A 14,001-nucleotide genomic window follows, 5' to 3' on the forward strand; every position below is an offset into this window, starting at 1 on the left:
ATAAACTAAACAATCGTGACGGCTGCTGACTCATGACCTAAACGTGTAAAACAGACACTGAAATAATTAGTTTTCTTTTTAATTCTTTATTATTTAATTGAAGAAGAGTCAAGGTGTCGTCGCCGCAGCCGTTTATTTCTGTTTAGATGAAAAATATGAAAAAATGATTAAAAAAAGATATGAAAAAATGTCTGTTTAACTGTGTATCTAATGATAAACCGATATTTTAAAACATCATACCTTTTAATTTACTTTGATACGGGCCACATAAAATGACATAGCGGGCCGCATTTTGCCCATGGGCCTTGGGTTTGACACATGTGACGTAAGGAATTAAAGTTTCCCTTTGAACATTCGAGGTGATTTTTCCCAGTTGTAGCGAGTATTCCATAACTTTAAGAAAATACCCGCTGCATGATGGGATATGTGTCTAAATTCTGCTCAGCAACCGATCTCCACGGAAACGCACATTTATTGGCCGCATTCAGAGTGACGTAATCGCCCTTTAAACGCAGCCGACAAAGTGTGAAACCGTCAAACCGTCTCGTGACCGCGGTATTTGTGACGTTCTGGATGTTTTCAGTCTGATGTTGATAAATAAAAACACAAAGACACATCTGCGGCCGGGGCCCCACAGACACGTTCAGCTCAGGGGCCCCCCTCGAAGCTGGAGCCGGCCCTGGACCCCTGCTCCATAAAGACCTCACGTGCGTAAAAGTTTAAAGAGACCTCTGTTTTTAAAGCTGCAAAATGTCAGACTTTAGAAATAAGAGTCTCCACTGCGCGTCTGAGCAGAGAAATGGCGCAGCGCAAATAAACGAGCAGCATTTCTGTGGTATTTGGTGATTTGACGCTAAAACCTCACTGACCTATTTCCACTCACCCAAACTGACCACTCTCTGGAGCACGTGCTGTTCGGATCCCTGCCCCGCCCTCTGCCCCGCCCCCTCTGCGCCAACTGCAGCGACAGAAGCGACATGAGGCGCCGCTGAATGAAACGACGCAAAAAAAAAAAAAGAGCTGCAGAAGTGCGCCTGTGGAGAGCACCAGGACCCCGCGCGCCTCCCATGTGCGGACACCCCGGGCACGCGCAGGTAGGACTCTGACGTGCGGTGAAATGCGCTAAATCCACAGAGCTGTGCGGAGGACACGCAAAAAGGTGACGCTGTTTTTTTTACGCAGAAATAAGTTTGACCGCGCTGCAGCTGCGGGAGGATGAGTGCGCCACAGAGCAGGTGCAGCGAGGCTGCGCGGGGCTTTAAGCGGAGATTTATGCGCCACAAGGGCAAAGAGAAAACAGGGGGCTGTGACGTCACGGCACGACGTCATCAGGCAACGCAAGGCACGTTCATTTATAGAGCACGTGACACAGTGACGTACAAAGAGTTTATAAAAGAAAGATTTTAAAAAAGAGAAAGAGAAAGATGGAGGGAGAGAGAAGGAGACAGGGTGAGAGAGAGAGAGAGAGAGACAGAAAAAGAGAGAGAGACACAGACAGAGAGAAAGACAAACAGAGGCTGAGAGAGAGACAGAAAAAGAGAGAGAGAAAGACAGACAGAGGCTGAGAGAGACAGAAAAAGAGAGAGAGACACAGAGAGAAAGACAGACAGAGGCTGAGAGACAGAAAAAGAGAGAGCGACAGAGAGAAAGAAAGACAGAGGCTGAGAGAGACAGAAAAAGAGAGAGAGAGACACAGAGAGAGAGAGAAAGAAAGACAGACAGAAGCTGAGAGAGACAGAAAAAGAGAGAGGGAAGAGAGACCAACAGCATAAGAGGAGAGACAGAGAGAGGAGAGAGACGAGAGAGAAAGAGAAAGAAAGAAAGACAGAGACAAAGAGAGAGATGGTGTGAGGGGGTAAAGAGAGAGAGAGAAAAAGAGAGACAGAGGGGGGGAAGAGAGAGAAATGAACAGAGAAAAAGAGAGACAGGGAGAGAGGAGAGACAGAGAGAGAAAAAAGAGACAGAGGCAAAGAGAGAGATGGTGTAAGGGGGTAGATAGAGACAAACAGAGAAAAAGAGACAGAGAGAAAAAGAAGAGACAGATAGAGAAAGAGAAGAGACAGAGAGAGACGGGGAAAAAGAGGGGGAGAGACAAAAAGAGAGAGAGAGAGACAGAAAAAGAAAGAGAGACAGAGACAAAGAGAGAGACGTGTGAGGTCGTAGAGAGAGAGAACAAGAGAGATGGAGAGCGAGAGAAAAAGAAAGAGAGAGACAGAAACAGAGAGAGAAAGAGAAGAAGCAGAGAGAGAAAGAGAGAAAGACAGACAGAGAAAGGGACAGAGAAAAAAGAGGGACAGGAGAGAGAGAGCAAGAGACTGAGAGGAGAGACAGAGAGGCAGGAAAAACAGAGAGTTAAAGAGAGAGAGAGAGAGACAAAGAGAGAGAATAATGTACACAGTCTAAACAGTCCTGTCCCCTGAGGTCCCCGTCCCCTGAGGTCGCTGTCCCTCTGATTGTGAAACTCTGGAGGAGTCGATTGATCAGAAGCAGTTTTTATGTCATGTGACTTATACGTCGCACACTTCCTGTTTTTTATTCCGTTAAACACATTTCTGTGGTGGAGTCTCTGCAGGTGGAGTCTCTGCAGGTGGAGGACAGTCTGTTTGTGTTGTGGTTGTTAAACACTGAGTTAAAAATTGTCATTTTATCCCTTTAAGAGTTAAACGAGTCCGAGTTGGGGTTCTTTGAGTTCATATATCTGATGTTCCCCGAGTGTTTGGCACCTCCCACCAACCACCTCATACTCCCACCAGAGAAGACCGGTTTGAACCAGTTTGAACCAGTTTAAACCAGTTTGAATCTGAACCAGGTTAAACCAGTTTGAGCGAGTCTGAACCAGTCTGAACCAGTTTGAAGCAGACAGGTGTGAGGTGTTTCTCTTTTCCACATGCTGCTCTTTTCAGGAACTATTTTTACATTATTTTTATTGAGAAAATCTTATTTCTCCAGGTTTAAAACTGTGGAGGTTGAACTGTCAGAAACATTGTTTTTTGTAGCAGATGTAAACACATCGTCTAATCAAACTTTTTCTGTTTTTTTGTTTGTTTTTTTACTGGTGAAGTTTGTGCCGTTACATGTGTGATGTATGTGTGTTGTAGTTGTGTTGTAGGTCTGTTGTATGTGTATTGTAGTTGTGTTGTAGTTGTGTTGTAGGTGTGTTGTAGTTGTGTTGTAGGTCTGTTGTAGTTGTGTTGTAGTTGTGTTGTAGGTCTGTTGTAGTTGTGTTGTAGGTCTGTTGTAGTTGTGTTGTAGTTGTGCTGTAGTTGTGTTGTAGGTCTGTTGTAGTTGTGTTGTAGGTCTGTTGTAGTTGTGTTGTAGGTGTGTTGTAGTTGTGTTGTAGTTGTGCTGTAGTTGTGTTGTAGTTGTGTTGTAGGTGTGTTGTAGGTCTGTTGTAGTTGTGTTGTAGGTCTGTTGTAGGTCTGTTGTAGTTGTGTTGTAGGTATGTTGTAGTTGTGTTGTAGTTGTGTTGTAGGTCTGTTGTAGTTGTGTTGTAGGTCTGTTGTAGTTGTGCTGTAGTTGTGTTGTAGGTCTGTTGTAGTTGTGTTGTAGGTCTGTTGTAGTTGTGTTGTAGGTCTGTTGTAGTTGTGTTGTAGTTGTGTTGTAGGTCTGTTGTAGGTGTGTTGTAGGTGTGCTGTAGTTGTGTTGTAGTTGTGTTGTAGGTATGTTGTAGTTGTGCTGTAGTTGCGTTGTAGGTCTGCTGTAGTTGTGGGTAAAATGGCGGCGCTGGTGCGGGCGCGGCTCTGAACAGACACGGGGGCAGCGTCTGACACGAGTTCAGCTGCTTCTGTTATTTTTTCTGATTTGTTCCTTTTTCGCCTCCAGGTAAAATAACACACACGTTTCTCTTTTACAGTGAAGAGGCAGATTTGAAAGAAAAATGTGACGGTGAAGACGTCCTAAAGGAACAACAGAAACTCAAACTCACACGACGACAAGGACAGTGGTGAACGTGTCACATGATTGAACTTTAGATTTATTCATGATTCTTAATGTTTCTAATAAGTTTAATTCCTGTTTCTTCAGTAACTTCCCTCTATGTTTATGCAGAACCTTGGGATTGTGGAGGCGTTTTCCTTCTCTATTCAAAGTAAGGCTGTGTAATAATTATTTTGTTTTTAAAGTTTATATTTAGTTTAAAACATCGTAAAAGATCCTTCAGCCTTAAAGTATCACACAAGTTCTCCTGAATAAAAACAACAACTTAATATCGAATGTTAAGTCAAAAATCTAAATAAGTATTACACAGCCTCTCCTTGAATACAGATCTTTGGGAAGGAAAACGCCTCCACAATCCCACAAGTCTGAGTAAACATAGAGGGAAGTTACTGAAAAAACAGGAATTAAACTTATTAGAAACATAAAGAATCATGATTACATTTGTGAACAGACATAAAAACAAATAAAGTTCAATCATGTGAGACGTCAGCACGTTCACCACCGTCTTTCTGTGAGTTTGAGTTTCTGTTGGTTCCTTTAGGATTTCGTCACCGTCAGAGGGATCAAGAGCAGCAAACACCAATTTAACTCAGCCAAATACAAAAAAAAAAAATGTAAAAGCTGAGTTGAAATATGCAGAATGAGCCCAGTCCTCCATCCAGTTCTGTTGATAAAAAAACTACAAAACATGAAAAAATACCGAAAAAATCTGGTTCAGTTGACGTTAGCTCGGAGCTAAAAGACCAGTGTTTACATCTGCTACAAAGAACAAGGGTTTTCTCAATAAAAATACTGTATAAACAGTTTAAATCAAAGTGAAGTGACCGAAAAAGAGCTGCACGTGGAAAAGAGAAACACTCACCTTCAAACTGATTCAAACTGGGTCAAACTGGTTCAAACTGTGTCAAACTGATTCAAACTGGTTCAAACCGGATTAATTCTGTTTCAAACCTGGTTCAGACTGGTTTAAACTGGTGCAAACTGGTTCAAACTGGGTCAAACTGATTCAAACCGGATCAATCTGTTTCAAACCTGGTTCAGACTGGTTCTAACTGGTTTAAACTGCTTCAAACTGGTTCAAACTAGTTCAACCCGGATCAGAGTGGTTTAAACTGGTTCAATCTGATTAAAACTGGGTCAAACCGGTTCAAACTGGTTCAAACTGGTTTAAACTGGGTCAAACTGGTTCAAACCGGTTCAAACTAGTTAAAACCAGTTCAGACTGGTTTAAACTGGTTCAAACTGATTCAAACTGGGTCAAACTGGTTCAAACCGGATCAAACTGGTTCAAACCTGGTTCAGACTGGTTTAAACTGGTTCTAACTGGTTCAAACTGATTCAAACAGGTTCAAACTGGTTCAAACCAGTCTTCCGTGGTGGGAGTTTGAGATGGTGGGTGGGAAGTGCTAAATTAACACTTGAAGTTGAATTAACTCCAACTACATGAACTCTGGCAAATAACCCCGACTCAGACCACATTTAACTTTTAAAGAGTTAAAATGACAATTTTTCTGTTTGAAATATTTTACCCTGAAATTTTAACCCTCCAGTTTTTGCTGTGCACCTCCATCAGCCTCCCTCTGATTGGCTCTTTGGTTGCTATGATACTCGTGGTCAGAAATATGAAACTCTATAAAAATACCTGACATGTCTCTGCAGAGCGTTCCCGTGTGGACCGTCTGTGGTTACGTGATCCATCCGAGCCGCCGCAGTGACCCAGTGTCCTTGGACAGAGAGGTGACTATTAATGGAACGGTATCTTTAAAGAGACAGTGCAGTGTGGGACTTTACTCACAGACACACCAGGTAACCACGGTAACACTGTGTTTTACTCTGGTTTCAATGTTTAAAGGTTCAATATGACACAAAATAGACTCTTGTAGCTTTAAGTCATGTTCTAAAGATGTTTCCTCCTCAAAAACAGACCTGGAGATGTGTTTTGTTGTTAAGGTTCTGTTCTTCATTACACAATAACTCAAGAATAATGTGTTGGACTAGTTCACAGTTTTCGTTTGGGATGCTGAGTCTGTGTAGAGGCCAGTTCACCCATTGCAGTTGTTTTTGGTGATGTTCCAGATGTTTTTGGAGGTGCTTCACATGTTTTTGGTTGTTTTCCACATGTTTTCGGAGGTGCTTCTCATGTTTTTGGTGGTGTTTCAGATGTTTTTGGAGGTACTTCACATCTTTTTGGTTGTTTTCCAGATATTTTTGGAGGTGATTCTCATGTTTTTGGTTGTGTTCCACGTTTTTGGAGGTGCTTCACATTTTTTTGGTGGTGTTCCAGATGTTTTTGGAGGTGTTTCAGATGTTTTTGGTGGTGTTCCAGATGTTTTCGGAGATGCTTCACATGTTTTTGGTTGTTTTCCACATGTTTTTGGAGGTGCTTGTCATGTTTTTGGTTGTTTTCCACATTTTTGGAGGTGCTTCACATTTTTTGGTAGTGTTTCTGACACGTTTTTCCTAAAAATGAGCCCCAGACTCAAAAAGATCCACTTCAAATGCCCTTTATTTCCATGTTTTCCTTCAACACGGTCAAAAAGACTGTTCCTCCTCACAGATGCAACACCTCCTGCACTAATGACCTCCCCTTTAAGAGACTCAGGTGAGGCCCAGGTGAGTCAGAACATGGAAACAGTGACACCTAGAGGCTGGAGGTACAGTTTGGACACTGATATTACCCAGAGCAGAGACTGAAAACAGAATTTATTTCCTTTAAACTAAAATAAATTAACTGCTCCACATGTGTTTTAGAGCTGTTAATGATCTCTAATTACAGAATCGTTTTGTATAAATAAAACTTCAAATGTTTTAGATTTTCTGGGGCAAGATTTGGGTTGGAATGTGCTCTCATTTCTCTGAAGGGCAAAACGTAAATGGGTCAAAGTCTCGTCTTTAAAGTGTCTCTGCAGGACTCAAAACTCACCTCAAATCTTTATCAAAATCACCACATTTGAAGCTTTATAAGACTCAGAATCTGTGAGAAATACTTTTACTTTTTACTCTTAAGCACATTTTTAAACAGGTACTTTAACACTTTTACTCAAGCAGATTTTTCATGTGATATTTTTACTTTTACTTGAGTATATTTATGCTCCGGTCTCTGTACTTTTACTTAAACAACAAAACTGAGAAAAACGCCGCTCTGTCCTGTTGTTTGGGACGTGGAAGCGTGAAGGATTCAGGATTACGTAAGAGTTCCATCTTCAGTTTGGGACACTCCCTTTGGAAAATGGAAACATGTGCTGACCTCGTGCAGACGTTTAAAAACTGTGTAAAGTTTAAAATGTTTTGATCGTCATGGAGACCAGTTCCTTGAGTAAATGTACCGGAGTACTGCCCATCTCTGTGTCCGGAGGAGCTGGAGGAAGTGTCTGGGGTGGGGAAAGTCTGGGAGTCTCTGTTTAAACTGCTGATAAATGGAAAAAATAGATGAATGGATATATGCCTGAAGTAAACGGTAAAACCCAAGAGCAGATTTAAACACAAAAACTATTATAAATCTACAATAAAAATCATGACCTGCTTTAAATAAACAGCAGAATTAAACACTTTAGTCGTTATTTTGAGTCTGGAATGAGTCAGACAAGTTATTTATTTAAACTTTTACAACTTAAATCTGATCATGGCCAAAAAAAAAATCACAAAAATACTGTTCAGCCTGACATATCCTGAGCGATAAGACCAAACCTCTGCACAAAGCTCACTCCCCTCGACTCACTCCCTCCGGCTGCAGTATTTGACAGGATTCTTATCGTTTTACTTTCTTTCCGTTATTCCCTTTGAGTTTTAATTTGTAGTTTTATGAAATATGACAGTGCAGCTCAGTTTCCAGAGCTGATAAACAGATTCCAGGTCTAAAAAAAGAACAGCATTTGGACTTTTTTTGGACGTGTTTTTGGACGTGTTTTTGGACTTGTTTTTGGACTTGTTTTTGGACGTGTTTTTGGACGTGTTTTGTGCGTGCGTTCGTTTGCGTTGCCAGGTAAAGTGACATGATGCTGGGGTGTTGTTGTTGAAGTGTGTGAGTCTGAGCCAGGACCACACACAGAATAAATACTGAGGCTTTGAGAGGAACGTGTGTGTTTTCTCTTCAGTCTGAGTGTAAGTTACACTAATAAGATGCTCTCAAAATGACCAAATAAACCAGGACTAGAACCAGGAAGTACTTCACACATTTGAGAGCAGTATCTGTACTTTCTACTCCACTACATTTTTGAACAGGACTGAAAAGTAAAAGTATTTTCTTTTATTGTGTGACACTTGATGAAAATCTGAGGGTTTATTTTTAACATGTTTAGAACTTGAAAAAAATAAAAAATAAACAAATAAAAATTCAGCTCAAATCTTGATCAAAATCACCACATTTGAAGTTTTATGAGACTCAAAATCTGTGAGAAATATTTTTACTTTTTACTCATTTTTAAACAGGTACTTTAATACTTTTATGTAATTAGATTTTTCCAGGTGATACTTTTACTTAAGTATTTTTTTGCTCTGGTTTCTGTACTTTTCCTGCAGTAACATAATAAAGTACTTCTTCCTGGGCTGGTTTACGTGGACAGTATTTGTATTTCGTGTGTTGTTGTTGACGTGTTTTGTCGAGGCTTAATTCTCATAAAAGATTGTGTTGACAGTTGAAGTTCACGGTTCTATTCTGGGGCTGGAGTTGTTCAAACAGATTCGAGGAAACAGAGTCGTAGGAGCTGTTTACTGCGACGCCACCGTTTTAAGAACAAATATCCGACTATTGCATTTAAAATAAGTCACAAGAGCAAATGTTTGTATTTTTAGTTTTTGAAATTTGATATTTGACTGTTCAAACCATAGACTGTTTCTATAAATGGACATAGCTAACCTGCTAGCCGCTGCGTTACAAATAGAATGTGATCATAGATGCAATTCAGCTCCATCGACTCTGGCTCCAATTCACTTTCTATTGATAAACTGTGTCCTCTCTCTCTGTACCTTCTGTCAGACTCATTTTGGTCTTAAATGTTTGTATTAACCCTCTACATGATCCTAGGGTTTTTGTTCTGTTTTTTTTTCAGTTATTTTGAGTTTATTTTGTAATTTTTGTTTGTTATTTTAAGTTTTGTTTTTTATTTATTTATTTTTATGTTATTTTGAGTTTTTTTGTGTGTGTGTTTTATTTTGAGTTTATTTCGATTTTTTTTGTTATTTGAATTATTTATATTTTTTTATTTTTTGTTATTTTGAGAGTTTTTTTTTCTTTTTTTTTTTTACTTATTTTGAGTTTATTTAGAATTTATTATATTTTTTTTTTATAAACTGTGTCCTCTGTCTCTGCTGCTGTCGGACTCATTTTGGTCTTAAATGTTCGTATTAACCCTCTACATGATCCTGGGTTTTTTTTTTGTTTTTTTTAGGTGTTTTTTTTTTTGTTATTTTGAGTTTATTTAGATTTTTTTTTTATTTGAAATTTTTTTTGTATGCTGAGTTTTTTTTTTATTATTTTGAGAGTTTTTTTCTTTTCTTTTTTTTGTTATTTTGAGTTTATTTAGATTTTCTTTTGTTATTTAAAGTTTTTTTTGTTATTTTGAGCTTATTCAGATTTTTTTTTTAATTTTTTGGTTATTTTTAGTTTTTTTTTTTTTTTTATTATTATTATTATTATTTTTTTGATAAACTGTCCTCTCTCTGTCTCTGCTGCTTCAGACTCATTCTGATCTTAAATGTTCGTATTAACCCTCTACATGATCCTGGGGTTTTTATTTCACTATTGTGTCTGTAAATCAAGATATGAACATTAATAACAGACAAATCAGGTCCTTCTTCTTCCACAGCCTCGCTCCTGATTGGCTCTTTGGTTGCTATGATACTCACAGTTGGAATTCCAAATATAGAACTTTGCTCCAGATCAGCCTCTGTACCTGCTCCGGCCTCGATGAGCTTCATTTGGAGCTGAAGCTGTGGGTGACGTCACTTCTTTACATTTTAAACGGCTCGTGAAGTTTTTATTGAACAACTTCAGCTTCATGTGTGAGTTCAGACGTGTTATGAACAGTGTCGTTTTATTTGTTAATATGATATGGACTAAACCACAACCTTTTACCGCGTCCCTTTAGTTATAAATATAGTTTAATACGTGTCACTTCCTCTACCCTCGTTTCATGAGCCACAAACCGCTCAGTTAAAACGCTCTCGTTACACAACAGAACGCACACGTCTGCAGCCTCACACACGCCCGTGATCTGCTGCTCCAACATCACACAGAACTGTTAGAACGCTGCTCAAAAACAGACCTGGAGTTGTGTTTTAAGGAACTTTATTATTAGTCTGTGACATCTCCAAAGCTCAAAACACTCCGCTCCACCTTGTGATGTCATCAAGTGACAGTTTTTAAGTTAACAGCTCCTTTTACTTTTAGTTCAGTAGAGATTGGTAATTCCGGGTCTGAAAAAATGATCCAAATGATTCTATAAATGAAGGTGTGTGGAGTTTAAAAACTCAGCGGAGCACTTCCTGTATCACCACATGATGACATCACAAGGTGGAACAGGGCGTTTTCAAAGAACTCAGCCTAAATATGCAAGGGTCTGTGTTAAACATGTGTAATAAATAATAATAATAATAATAATAATAATAATAATAATGAATAAAATAAATAAATAAAATAATAAGTAATAAATAAAATCAATATATGAAAATTAAAAATAAATAATAATAACAGTGTTTTCTATTTGAGAAAAGAAGAAAGCATAAATATACAGGGTTTGTGTGTTAAACAGGTGTAATCATAATAATAATAATAATAATAATAATAATAATAATAAATAAAAATAAAAATAAAATAAGTAATAAATAAAATCAATATATAAAAATTAAAAATAAATAAATATAATTGATAATAACTACAATAATAATAATAATTAAAATGAATATATTTCCTGTATCACCACATGATGACATCACAAGGTGGAACAGAGTGTTTTCAGTTTGAGAGAAGAGCTCAGCCTAAATCTGCAGGTTTGTGTGTTAAACATGTGAGAATGAAACAAAAAAAACACAACTTCAGGTCTGTTTGTGACGAGGAAACGACATTAGGACAGATCCTACATAGAGTAATATGAGCTCTTTAAACTCGTCTTATTAAAGGGGAGTGTTGACACGTGAGGCTCAGTTTGTCAAACACTTATTCTATAATAAAGAGGTTTGGCTCAGTATCAGAGAGATAAGGCAATGGAACGATAATCGGTCCCAATAAATCAATAAAACAAATAGGAAAAAGGTCACAGTGCAGTGCAGCCATTTCATGTTAAATATTTGGAGAGCAAGATTTGAACAGATGCATCATGGTCTAAACCCAGACCAAGACCTGGACTCGGCCTGAACCACAGACTAAAGACGTGACTGAGTGAGTGCGACGTCACCACAGCTTCAGCTCCAAATGAAGCTGATCGAGGCCGGAGCAGGAATAGAGGCGAGTTGTGACCACGAGTATCATAGCAACCAAAGAGCCAATCAGGAGCGAGGCTGTTGAAGGTAACGCCTGATTTGTCTGTTATTAATGTTCATGTCTCGATTTACAGACACAATAGTGAAATAAAAACCCCAGGATCATGTAGAGGGTTAATACGAACATTTAAGACCAGAATGAGTCTGAAATAACAAAAAAAGAAGAAAAAAACCCTCAAAATAACAAAAAAACAAACAAATCTTAAAATAAAAAAAATAAAAAAAACCTGAAAATAACAAAAAAAAAGGAAAAAACTCAAAAAACAAAAAAAAACCAACAAACAAACCTCAAAATAAAAAATAAATAAATAAATAAAAAAAAAACCTCAAAATAACTCCAAAGGAAAAAAAAACAACTTAAAACATAAACTAAAAAAACTATATATATAACACAAAAAAAACAGGATCATGTAGAGGGTTAATACGAACATTTATGATGAGTCTGACAGCAGCAGAGACAGAGAGAGGACACAGTTTTTCAATAGAAAGTGAATTGGAGCCAGAAACGGCGGAGCAGGAAATGCGCATATGATCACTTCCTGTTTGGAACGCAGCGGCTAGCGGGTTAGCTATGTTCATTTAAAACTACAAAGCACACACGCCCGGCACATTTAGGCTGAGTTCTTCTCTCACACTGAAAACGCTCTGTTCCACCTTGTGATGTCATCATGTGGTGATACAGGAAGTGCTCCACTGTGTTTTTAAACTCCACACACCTTCATTTATAGAATCATTTGGATAATAATTTCAGTCCTGGAGTTGCCACTTATCTTGACTGAACTAAAGGTAAAAGGAGCTGTTCAACTTGAAAACTACCACTTGATGACATCACAAGGTGGAACGTCGCATTTTGAGCTTTGTAGATGTTACAGACTAATAATAACGTGTGACTCAAACATGTGTGAATGAAACAAAACACAACTCCAGGTCTGTTTTTGAGGAGGGAACAACATTAGAACACGACTTAAAGCAACAAGAGTCAGTGTCGTGTCATATAGCACCTTTAAATGTAATGATTAGTCCAGATGCCCTCACGTAGCACACACCGTCCTGTTACATGAGCTCGTATCTTCACTCTTTCCTTTACTTACACAACAATTATGTAACAGACTGATGAGATGTTTCATAAACGTAACCTTTCTATACAAACACACTGTTTTGGCTGCGCTCCAAGGTCACAGAGAAGCCGCGCCTGCCCCGGACACCTGCGCGGACGCCAACAGGACGGCTAAAGCTCATGCTAGCATTGTTCAACTCAATACTATATTATGTAATTCTGTAATAAGCGCCTTTAGGGACCCTTTAATGTTTGTGACCAGTCGTAATGTCACACTAGCCTGATTAGCTGGAAAAAGGCGGGGAAAATCTGCTAGCATAAGACGCTAACTAATGCTAACATGTCCTTTTCTGAAGAACTTAACACTTACTTACTTATTTACAAACCGTGCAACAAATGTCTCAAAACTACTTTTCAGATTTGTACTTGTAAAATGAAAAGTTGTAAGTGTAAAATGAAATGTGTGTGTGTAAAACGACATTTGTACGTGCGAAACGATATTTGTAAGTATAAAACCATATCTGTACGTGTAAAACGAAATGCGTACAGTGGTCAAAACAACGTGGTCACGAAATCCGCGATGTAGAAAACTTTATTTTTTACAATTATTATGTATATTTTTTGCTGTAAAACCCCTCACCACACACTTTATACACTTTTCTCACACAGACGCTAACGTTTTCTCACATTTCTCTCTTGTTTAAACTCAATGTTCAAATCTTCGTAGATTAAAAAAAAAATAAGCACAATATTATCGAACGAAACCAAATATTAAACTGTACTGTAAATAAAAATGATGCTTTTACAAATACTGCAACAAATTTAATTTTAGTGATCAGCCCAAGACGCTGGACACATAAGAAATGATTCATAGTGACTCAGGCGTATTTCACAGTTCCTCTGACCCCGCCTCTTCCTCTGACCACGCCTCTTCCTCTGACCACGCCTCTTCCTCTGACCGCGCCTCTTCCTCTGACCACGCCTCTTCCTCTGACCCCGCCTCTTTGTCCTGGTGTCGTTGTAATGTCTCATAATGTTCTTTTTCCAGACTCCATCCACGTGGCGCGTTTCAAAGTGTCCGAGCGGCGCGAATCTGGCGTCGCCGCGGTGCTTCTCGAGCGTTCAGGCGTCGCACGCTCTGTTCACGCGTCCAAAAGTTCAACCAATCAGAGAGTACGCTCAAGTGACAAAGTGACGTCATTATCCAGAACGAGTAGAAACACATCCGCCACAAACTAACGGAAACTTCATTATACTGAGCGCACCAGCTAGCATACAGGCTAATCGCAGCTGGACGCAGATTAGCCTAGCGATTAGCAGCGTTCACAAAGACAAAGGCCCTCGCAGAGACCGCCACGGACGCTCGGCACACGTGTCAAGATGACCTGTGTCCAGAGCATTCATGAGGCGTTTGTCCTAAAATACAAACGTGTCCGACGTGTTCTCGCCGCCCCAGAGTCACACTGCTGCGTCGAGCGTTTCTGGACATTTGGCTGAACGCATTTCCACGTCCATGAGCCAATCAGGATGCA

At 39.1% G+C, this 14,001-nt stretch overlaps 1 protein-coding gene across 1 annotated transcript in view; it reads left to right on the plus strand.

The window, feature by feature from the left end:
• Window positions 1–951: 951 nt before the first annotated feature.
• Window positions 952–14,001, plus strand: part of LOC117382777 (equilibrative nucleoside transporter 1-like) — a 54,959-nt gene continuing 41,909 nt past the window's right edge. The window contains exon 1 of the mRNA XM_055227105.1: window positions 952–1,094. The gene's annotated coding sequence lies outside the window, so the exon portion shown is untranslated. The remainder of the gene's footprint in view (window positions 1,095–14,001) is intronic.

Source organism: Periophthalmus magnuspinnatus, chromosome 15 (genome assembly GCF_009829125.3).
Source record: "Periophthalmus magnuspinnatus isolate fPerMag1 chromosome 15, fPerMag1.2.pri, whole genome shotgun sequence".
NCBI lineage: Eukaryota > Metazoa > Chordata > Actinopteri > Gobiiformes > Gobiidae > Periophthalmus > Periophthalmus magnuspinnatus.